This window comes from Pseudophryne corroboree, chromosome 4 (genome assembly GCF_028390025.1).
Source record: "Pseudophryne corroboree isolate aPseCor3 chromosome 4, aPseCor3.hap2, whole genome shotgun sequence".
Taxonomy (NCBI): domain Eukaryota; kingdom Metazoa; phylum Chordata; class Amphibia; order Anura; family Myobatrachidae; genus Pseudophryne; species Pseudophryne corroboree.
The window spans coordinates 532,529,660-532,541,111 of NC_086447.1; the positions used below are offsets into that span (position 1 = coordinate 532,529,660).

The 11,452-nt window shown below is 43.0% G+C and overlaps 2 pseudogenes; one reads left to right on the top strand and one right to left on the bottom strand.

Annotated features, from left to right (window-relative positions):
* Positions 1–531: 531 nt before the first annotated feature.
* Positions 532–649, bottom strand: LOC134912631 (5S ribosomal RNA; annotated as a pseudogene).
* A 5,442-nt stretch (positions 650–6,091) lies between these two features.
* Positions 6,092–6,209, top strand: LOC134912632 (5S ribosomal RNA; annotated as a pseudogene).
* The last annotated feature ends 5,243 nt before the right edge of the window (positions 6,210–11,452 follow it).

The window sequence follows — 11,452 nt, forward strand, 5'->3', positions numbered from 1 at the left end:
TGGTTCCTGTATAGTACAGGAGCCAAGGAAGAAAAAAAGAAAGACTACACGTCTTTTCTGGGGCACACTTTTGTAGTAAATTGTGTAATATTATGGTATTTAAAATATAACTTTTATTAGTATTCCTCTAAGAATAAGGGGCTATGAGGCAAAAATAGAACTAAAACATAATAAAGATGCTATCTATTTATCATAAGGATAATCCAACCAATTTATATAGTTGATTGTACAGGGTAATACAAATCGAACTGACTGGCTCCGTTAAGCAAAAATATATGTGTCTCTTTATTGTTAGAAGAACTGTGATCGAAATTTGACTGATATGAAGGTTTTCTTCTTCTAAAATGATGAAATATGCCTATAATAAATCACACTATAAATGTTCTAGAAGAGAGAAGTATTTCTCTATCTAACAAAGCTGGGCTCACCCTGTTACTTAGGTGAGAATCTGTTTCCATAATCTGAAGTAGATATAGTAAGTTTTGACTGATACTTTGGCTCCAGGTCTGATTATTTTCTGCAGGATAAAAATACCTGCAGTACCAAGTATTCTCTGGTGGTCTCCCAACCAGGTACTGACCTGGCCCACAGTGCTTGGCTTCCAAGATCAGACGAGGTTGGGCATACTCAGTGTGGTTTGACCGCAGGTGAATTTATCCTGCTTTATAATGCCTGGAACCAAGTATTGTGTAATGGAAGTTTCAGGAACTCTTTTAAGTCCAGATATTAGTAGCATAACAATATGTGTCGATAATATTGGAGAGGACAAATTATAGATAAGTCCTGAGTTCAGTTTACTGTTAAGCCTGATGCTGTCCCAAAATCCCCATGTTGCACAAAAATTTCAGAAAAATAACAGAAAAAAATGTATATACGTGAAAAGTCACATGGGTATCTGGGAAACTTGGTGCAACAAACAGGTGTGCGGTTATTGCGGAAATGTTGCAAAAAGTGGGGCATCAGACATAAGGATAATATCTCACTGTTAGGTGCAGGGGTAAAGTGCCCCCAAAAATGAAAAAAATGAAAAAAATGAAAAAAGATGAAAATAATGAAAATAATGAAAAAAGTATATATGAGATGAATCCTGAAACAGAGTTTGGTTTTACTGACAAACCGGACGTTGTTCCATTGTTGCCATGTTTTACACGTATTTCAGGTCAAAATACTTGGTATAATTGAATGGTCACAAAGGTACCTGAGAAGCTTGGTGCAACAAACAGATTTGCAGTTATTGCGGAAAAATTGAAAACAAATGCGGCTTCAAACTTGAAGTAAGATCCTACTGTTAGGTGGAGGGGTGAAATACCCCCCATGGTCAGTGGAGACCGTCACTCGAGATCCATATTGGAGGGTGAGTCCAGCAGAGAGACGCGCCGGTGTCCGCGGTCCGTCGACCGGAAGTTCGGAAACCGGAACCGGAAGTGACGACATACGTTTCGCTCGTGGAGCTTGTTCACAAAATGCCTGCTCCCTGGTCCTCTGTTGCTGGTTTATAAGGACCTGATAGGTCCTACTGATTGAATAATTGATTGCTGTGATAATTGATTAGGTAATAATGGGCTCTAAGTTACCTGTAACCGGTCTGTCCGTTTTGGAAGAAGAAGCTCTAGAAGCCCTGGAAGAACTCATGGATACCACGGTACCCACACAATCCAAAAGAACAACTCTCAAGAAAAAATCTACCTTCTTCCCGAATGACAATACTTGTCCGGAGGTCAAGGTGTTTACCAACTTGGTTTCCCGCCATCTGGATAAACTATATCAAAAAAGAAAGTTTTCAAAACCAGTAGGTAACTTATCCAAGAATGAACACAAAGCCATCAGAGAAATTCAATCATGGACCGACATTTTGATCAAACCTTCTGATAAAGGGGGGAATGTCGTAATATGGCCAGTGGAAATGTATTTGAGCGAAGCCAATAAACAACTCAATGATCAATCCTGCTATAAAAAAAGTCTGTTTGATCCCACAGCCAATTATACGCAACAGTATATGAAGATTGTAGACCAAGCACTAAATTCGGGCAGCATAACCAAGGGTGAACATGAATTTTTATCTGTTACAAACTCCAGAACTCCGACATTTTACCTTCTACCGAAGGTACATAAGAACTTTAATAACCCTCCAGGTCGGCCAATTGTATCAGGTAATGGAGGCTTACTTGAGAAAGCCTGTATCTTTATAGATACACACCTGAGAGATCATGTGCTGAGCCTTCCGTCGTATACCAAAGACACTACCGATGTCCTTCGTAAAATTAACACCATCGAACTAGATGAGACACATTTATTGGTGAGTTTGGATGTGGAGGCTCTATATACCTGTATCCGACATGATCTAGGTATACGAGCTGTTGAGTATTTTCTCAAAATGGAAGAAATGATGGAATTCCACCATTTTTTACTCCGACTCTTACATTTTGTATTACATCAAAATTATTTCACATTCAACAACCTCTTCTACACCCAGGTGAGGGGTACAGCAATGGGGGCGGCTTGTGCCCCCACGTATGCGAACCTCTTCCTGGGTTGGTGGGAGAGGGAGTATGTATTCACAGACAACATGGATGAACATATCCAACATGTCGCTCTATGGACTCGTTACATAGACGACATTTTTTGATCTGTAATGGAACATCAGAGGAACTTGGTTCCTTCATAGATCATCTTAACAATAACAACTTAAATCTCAGGTTCACCTTTGATTGCAACCCAGACAGCATTTCCTTTTTGGATCTCCGAATTTATAGAGATGATCGTAATTTCCTCTCAACAGAAATTTTTCGCAAAAAAACATCCACGAATACCCTGTTACACCAGACCAGTTCCCATTTTCCCCCCACGATTACCAACATTCCCAAAGGGGAATTTCTACGGTTACGAAGAAACTGTTCAAATGATGATGTATTTGCCACCCGCAGTAAAGAACTGGCACTGAGACTGAAAGAACGTGGCTATAGCTCTAGGTCCATCAAAAAAGCCAAAAAGGTCGGCTTTCATACACCAAGGGAGACTTTAATTTTTCAGGACTCTAAGACCACAAATGACAATACGACCATTCGATTTGTGGGTGATTTCTGCAATGAATGGAAAGAAATAAAATCTATTTTACAATGACACTGGTCTATTCTGCTATCTGACAATGATTTATCACAAAAACTTAAGAACATGATAGATCTCAGCTGGAGACGCTCCCCTAATTTGAGAGACCAGCTCGTCAAAAGCCATTTTACACCAAGACCTGCACGAGACGCAATAGGAAGCTACCCTTGTGGAAACTGCAAAATCTGTGAACATATGGTCAACCTTCAAACAATAAGTGATAGATATGGGGACACCATCAAAATCAAGGACTTCTTCAACTGTAAAAGCACAAACGTAATTTATTGCATATCATGTTCGTGCAATTTAAAATATGTAGGAATCACCACACGTATGCTGAAGCAGAGGGCTCTTGAGCACATGAGCAACATTAGAAATGCAAACAGAGACCAACAAAGGATGAAGCAACTAACCTCAGTCTCCAGACATTTTCTGCAACAACATTCCTGCTCCCCGCAGGACCTAAAAATTTGTGGCCTAGAACAAGTTAAAATGGGAATCAGAGGAGGAGATATCATGACCACACTCCTGAAGAAAGAAAGTGAATGGACTTTCCGGTTGAATACTCTAGTTCCCAATGGTCTTAATGAGTACATCAACTACAGTGTTTTCCTGTAAATTCCTTTTCAATATATTTCAACATTCTTCTCCTGAGTAATTCCAAGTCAATAAACCCTCAATCGTGTTCATTATTTAAGTTTATAGTTTCAGTCAGTACCACCCTTTTTTTCTCTCCTTTTCTCTCTCTCTTTTCCATCTCCTCATGTACATCATCATACAACCCAGCCGCTCCTCAACCTTCCCAGTCACCACATTTCACAACCGCTTCTCTCCTTTTCACCAGTCACTCTTCCTACTTTTTCTATACTCAAATTACACCTAATCCCTCCCTTTCTTTTCTTTTGCCCTTATCATTCACCATCATCCAATTCCGCTCTGCCTATATGAATATCCTATTTACATCTCCCTTCCTACCCATTTCACCCCTATATTCGCACCCCACATTGCCCCTTTAATTTCTTCTTTCTTCCTTCTTCTTTCTTCTTTTTTCACCCCCCCCCCCCCTCTCCCAACCAGATCCCCACTATCCCCCCACTTTTACCACTGCCCCATAGCAACTAGTTCCCTTTCACACCCCTTTTCCCTCTTCTTCCTCTTCCCCGTCCCCTTCACTCAATGCAAAAAAAATTTTTTTGCCCCCCAGGCTCTCCTCCACCTACCCCCCTTTTTCTTTCGCCCCCTCCTTTCCCCCTTCACCCTTCCCCATCCCTCCTCCCTTTCCCCCCCCCTCTTTCTCCCCTTCTCCCCTCCCCCCCTCCCCAATTTCTCCCCCATTTTCCACTTTACATTTGCCCTCTGTACAAATGTACACATTGTTTTCAACTCCAGCCAACCTGTGCTTCCATCACCCCACCACCGCACCCCACCCTGAACAATTCCACATTCCTCCTTATCACTGTCAAACTTCACGTTTAGTCCTCACTCGACAATATTTACACATGCTCCTCCCATGTAACACACCATTTTTTCTACACAAATTATAGGAACCAAGCCATTTTTAACAACAACAATTGCAATCCTATTTTATCCAATTTATCGGTTATTAATAATAATCTTCATCATTCATTATTCCATCAACATTAATATTTTTATTTCACTTTCTTGATTAATTTTCACCTAGAGCCAGATTAATCTCCTCGATCTTTTTCATATTTGTCATTTTTATATTTATTTATCTTTATATTCACAATCATAAATTACCCTTTATTGTCAATCTGTTTTTCCTCTTCTCACTCATACATTTTGTGCAATTTTCAACTCTTATTCACAGTAAATTACTATTCAATAACTGGTATACTGATTTAACAAAAATGCCGTGCTATAGCCAGCACATTTGAATGTTTCCAATAGTGCGTATAATATGTTACAATTAAACATTTAATTAGCCCCATTAAGGGTGTTCTCTACCTTTACATCTTCATAAACACCAATTCTATGAAATCTAGCCTTAATTATACCACCGCATAGTGGACATAAATTTAGTCATAATAATTTTGCCTCTATATAACTTAGAGCCCATTATTACCTAATCAATTATCACAGCAATCAATTATTCAATCAGTAGGACCTATCAGGTCCTTATAAACCAGCAACAGAGGACCAGGGAGCAGGCATTTCGTGAACAAGCTCCACGAGCGAAACGTACGTCGTCACTTCCGGTTCCGGTTTCCGAACTTCCGGTCGACGGACCGCGGACACCGGCGCGTCTCTCTGCTGGACTCACCCTCCAATATGGATCTCGAGTGACGGTCTCCACTGACCATGGAGGGTATTTCACCCCTCCACCTAACAGTAGGATCTTACTTCAAGTTTGAAGCCGCATTTGTTTTCAATTTTTCCGCAATAACTGCAAATCTGTTTGTTGCACCAAGCTTCTCAGGTACCTTTGTGACCATTCAATTATACCAAGTATTTTGACCTGAAATACGTGTAAAACATGGCAACAATGGAACAACGTCCGGTTTGTCAGTAAAACCAAACTCTGTTTCAGGATTCATCTCATATATACTTTTTTCATTATTTTCATCTTTTTTAATTTTTTTCATTTTTTTCATTTTTGGGGGCACTTTACCCCTGCACCTAACAGTGAGATATTATCCTTATGTCTGATGCCCCACTTTTTGCAACATTTCCGCAATAACCGCACACCTGTTTGTTGCACCAAGTTTCCCAGATACCCATGTGACTTTTCACGTATATACATTTTTTTCTGTTATTTTTCTGAAATTTTTGTGCAACATGGGGATTTTGGGACAGCATCAGGCTTAACAGTAAACTGAACTCTGGCTCAGGACTTATCTATAATTTGTCCTCTCCAATATTATCGACACATATTGTTGTGCTACTAATATCTGGACTTAAAAGAGTTCCTGAAACTTCCATTACACAATACTTGGTTCCGGGCATTATAAAGCAGGATAAATTCACCTGCGGTCAAACCACACTGAGTATGCCCAACCTCGTCTGATCTTGGAAGCCAAGCACTGTGGGCCAGGTCAGTACCTGGTTGGGAGACCACCAGAGAATACTTGGTACTGCAGGTATTTTTATCCTGCAGAAAATAATCAGACCTGGAGCCAAAGTATCAGTCAAAACTTACTATATCTACTTCAGATTATGGAAAGAGATTCTCACCTAAGTAACAGGGTGAGCCCAGCTTTGTTAGATAGAGAAATACTTCTTTCTTCTAGAACATTTATAGTGTGATTTATTATAGGCATATTTCATCATTTTAGAAGAAGAAAACCTTCATATCAGTCAAATTTCGATCACAGTTCTTCTAACAATAGAGAGACACATATATTTTTGCTTAACGGAGCCAGTCAGTTCGATTTGTATTACCTTGTACAATCAACTATATAAATTGGTTGGATTATCCTTATGATAAATAGATAGCATCTTTATTATGTTTTAGTTCTATTTTTGCCTCATAGCCCCTTATTCTTAGAGGAATACTAATAAAAGTTACATTTTAAATACCATAATATTACACAATTTACTACAAAAGTGTGCCCCAGAAAAGACGTGTAGTCTTTCTTTTTTTCTTCCTTGGCTCCTGTACTATACAGGAACCATACAATTTTTCCAAATTACATGATTTCAGCTATTTTTAACAAATAAAAAAAAAGCAAAATTGAAACAAATACAAAAGGGTGGTTATGGAAAAAACAATCTAAAACTAAACACGGAGGTCCGTGCACATCTACTTTTAAGTAACAGCCCATTTATTAATGGTGTGTCTAGTATTTAGATTGCATTGATTTCTGGAGCCACATTCTCCTTCCAATGGGAAGGAGGTCTGGAGTTGCAAAGAAGAATCTGAATGTATCCCTCCTCCTCCTCTCCAGTGAATACCTTAACACTGTGTGCATACTGTACATGACCTCCAGTCACACATGCACAGAAGGCTGCTACAGCACCGGTAAGTGACACTGCTACTTTGGTAGCAGTATTAAGGATCACAGGGACAGCTGCTTTTCAGAGCAGCTGTCCCAGCACTAGAGCAATACTGAATTGCTAAGGTAATTAAGAATCCACTGCTGCAACTTGCCACCCAACCCCGAATCATGAATAGGTATAAATACCATTGCAAGAATCTGAAACTATTGATGAAAACAATGTGCCTGGTCAGGGCTGAAACTAGGATTCCTGTCACCCAGGGCAAGGAAGTAATTCCACCACCCCCTCCCTCCCCTCCTCTCCCCTATATCTATATATATATATATAAATGAACATGTGTGTGTTCCTGCATAACTCTGGAATGCCTGGAGCAATTGACACCAAACTTGGTACACATATGACTTACAATCTGGGAAAAAAATAAGATTTTACTCACCGGTAAATCTATTTCTCGTAGTCCGTAGTGGATGCTGGGCACTCCGTAAGGACCATGGGGAATAGAAGGGCTCCGCAGGAGACTGGGCACTCTAAAAGAAAGATTAGGTACTATCTGGTGTGCACTGGCTCCTCCCACTATGACCCTCCTCCAGACCTCAGTTAGGATACTGTGCCCGGAAGAGCTGATACAATAAGGAAGGATTTTGAATCCCGGGTAAGACTCATACCAGCCACACCAATCACACCGTATAACTCGTGATACTATACCCAGTTAACAGTATGAAATATAACTGAGCCTCTCAACAGATGGCTCAACAATAACCCTTAGTTAGGCAATAACTACATACAAGTATTGAAGACAATCCGCACTTGGGATGGGCGCCCAGCATCCACTACGGACTACGAGAAATAGATTTACCGGTGAGTAAAATCTTATTTTCTCTGACGTCCTAGTGGATGCTGGGAACTCCGTAAGGACCATGGGGATTATACCAAAGCTCCCAAACGGGCGGGAGAGTGCGGATGACTCTGCAGCACCGAATGAGAGAACTCAAGGTCCTCCTCAGCCAGGGTATCAAATTTGTAGAATTTAGCAAACGTGTTTGCCCCTGACCAAGTTGCAGCTCGGCAAAGTTGTAAAGCCGAGACCCCTCGGGCAGCCGCCCAAGATGAGCCCACTTTCCTTGTGGAATGGGCTTTTACTGATTTAGGATGCGGCAATCCAGCCGCAGAATGCTCCAGCTGAATTGTGCTACAAACTCAGCGAGCAATAGTCTGCTTAGAAGCAGGAGCACCTATTTTGTTGGGTGCCTACAGGATAAAAAGCGAGTCAGTTTTCCTGACTCCAGCCGTCCTGGAAATATAAATTTTTAAGGCCCTGACTACGTCCAGTAACTTGGAATCTTCCAAGTCCCTAGTAGCCGCAGGCACTACAATAGGTTGGTTCAAGTGAAAAGCTGATACCACCTTAGGGAGAAACTGGGGACGAGTCCTCAATTCTGCCCTATCCATATGGAAAGTCAGATAAGGGCTTTTACATGACAAAGCCGCCAATTCTGACACACGCCTGGCCGAAGCCAAGGCCAATAACATGACCACTTTCCACGTGAGATATTTCAAATCCACAGTATTAAGTGGCTCAAACCAATGTGATTTTAAGAAACGCAACACCACGTTGAGATCCCAAGGTGCCACAGGAGGCACAAAAGGGGGCTGAATATGTAGCACTCCCTTTACAAATGTCTGAACTCCAGGCAGTGAAGCCAGTTCTTTCTGGAAGAAAATCGACAGAGCCGAAATCTGGACCTTAATGGAACCCAAGTTTAGGCCCATAGTCACTCCTGACTGTAGGAAGTGCAGAAAACGACCCAGCTGAAATTCCTCTGTTGGGGCCTTCCTGGCCTCACACCACGCAACATATTTTCGCCAAATACGGTGATAATGGTTTGCGGTTACTTCTTTCCTGGCTTTTATCAGCGTAGGAATGACTTCCTCCGGAATGCCCTTTTCCTTTAGGATCCGGAATTCAACCGCCATGCCGTTAAACGCAGCCGCGGTAAGTCTTGGAACAGACAGGGCCCCTGCTGTAGCAGATCCTGTCTGAGCGGTAGAGGCCATGGGTCCTCTGATATCATTTCTTGAAGTTCTGGGTACCAAGCTCTTCGTGGCCCATCCGGAACCACGAGTATCGTTCTTACTCCTCGTTTTCTTATTATTCTCAGTACCTTTGGTATGAGAGGCAGAGGAGGGAATACATAAACCGACTGGTACACCCACGGTGTCACTAGAGCGTCCACAGCTATTGCCTGAGGGTCCCTTGACCTGGCGCAATATCTAGTTTTTTGTTTAGGCGGGACACCATCATGTCCACCTGTGGCCTTTCCCAACGGTTTACCAACAGTTGGAAGACTTCTGGATGAAGTCCCCACTCTCCCGGGTGTAGGTCGTGTCTGCTGAGGAAGTCTGCTTCCCAGTTGTCCACTCCCGGGAATGAACACTGCTGACAGTGCTAAGACGTGATTTTCCGCCCATCGGAGAATCCTTGTGGCTTCTGCCATCGCCATCCTGCTTCTTGTGCCGCCCTGTCGGTTTACATGGGCGACTACCGTGATGTTGTCTGATTGGATCAGTACCGGCTGGTTTTGAAGCAGAGGCCTTGCCAGACTTAGGGCATTGTAAATGGCCCTCAGTTCCAGAATATTTATGTGTAGGGACGACTCCTGACTTGACCAAAGTCCTTGGAAATTTCTTCCCTGTGTGACTGCCCCCCAGCCTCGAAGGCTGGCATCCGTGGTTACCAGGACCCAGTCCTGTATGCCGAATCTGCAGCCCTCTTGAAGATGAGCACTCTGCAGCCACCACAGTAGAGATACCCTGGTCCTTGGAGACAGGGTTAACAGCCGATGCATCTGAAGATGCGATCCCGACCACTTGTCCAAGAGGTCCCACTGAAAGGTTCTTGCATGGAACCTGCCGAATGGAATTTTGCTTCGTAAGAAGCTACCATTTTTCCCAGGACTCGTGTGCAGTGATGCACCGATACCTGTTTTGGTTTCAGGAGGTCTCTGACTAGAGATGACAGCTCCTTGGCTTTCTCCTGGGGGAGAAACACTTTTTTTTTTTTTTTTTTTTCTGTTGTGTGTCCAGAACCATCCCCAGGAACAGTAGGCGTGTGGTAGGAACCAGCTGTGACTTTGGAATGTATAGAATCCATCCGTGCTGTTGTAGCACTTCCCGAGATAGTGCTACTCCGACCAACAACTGCTCCTTGGACCTCGCCTTTATAAGGAGATCGTCCAAGTACGGGATAATTAAAAACTCCCTTTTTTCGAAGGAGTATCATCATTTCTGCCATTACCTTGGTAAAGACCCTCGGTGCCGTGGACAGTCCAAACGGCAGTGTTTGGAATTGGTAATGGCAATCCTGTACCACAAATCTGAGGTACTCCTGGTGAGGATGGTAAATGGGGACATGTAGGTAAGCATCCTTGATGTCCAGGGATACCATGTAATCCCCCTCCTCCAGGCTTGCAATAACCGCCCTGAGCGATTCCATCTTGAACTTGAATTTTTTTATGTATGTGTTCAAGGATTTCAAATTTAAAATGGGTCTCACCGAACCGTCCGGTTTTGGTACCACAAACCGTGTGGAATAGTAACCCCGTCCTTGTTGAAGTAGGGGCACCTTGACTATCACCTGCTGGGAATACAGCTTGTGAATTGCCTCTAGCACAGCCTCCCTGCCTGAGGGAGTTGTCGGCAAGGCAGATTTGAGGAAACGGCGGGGGGGGAGACGCCTCGAATTCCAGCTTGTACCCCTGAGATACTACTTGAAGGATCCAGGGATCCACCTGTGAGCGAGCCCACTGATCGCTGAAATTTTTGAGGCGGCCCCCCACCGTACCTGGCTACGCCTGTGGAGCCCCCGCATCATGCGGTGGACTCAGAGGAAGCGGGGGAAGAATTTTGATTCTGGGAACTGGCTGACTGGTGCAGCTTTTTCCCTCTTCCCTCGTCTCTGTGCAGAAAGGAAGCGCCTTTGACCTGCTTGCTTTTCTGAAGCCGAAAGGACTGTACCTGATAATACAGTGCTTTCTTAGGCTGTGAGGAAACCTGAGGTAAAAAAATTTCTTCCCAGCTGTTGCTGTGGATACGAGGTCCCAGAGACCATCCCCAAACAATTCCTCGCCCTTATAAGGCTCTATGTGCCTTTTAAAGTCAGCATCACCTGTCCAGTGTCGGGTCTCTAATACCCTCCTGACAGAATGGACATTGCATTAATTCTGGATGCCAGCCGGCAAAATATCCCTCTGTGCATCCCTCATATATAAGACGACGTCTTATGTTCGCAAAATAGTATCCCTGTTTGACAGGGATACAGACCACGCTGCAGCAGCACTATCTGCAGGTCTCAGTCTAGTACCTGAGTGTGTAAATACAGACTTCAGGA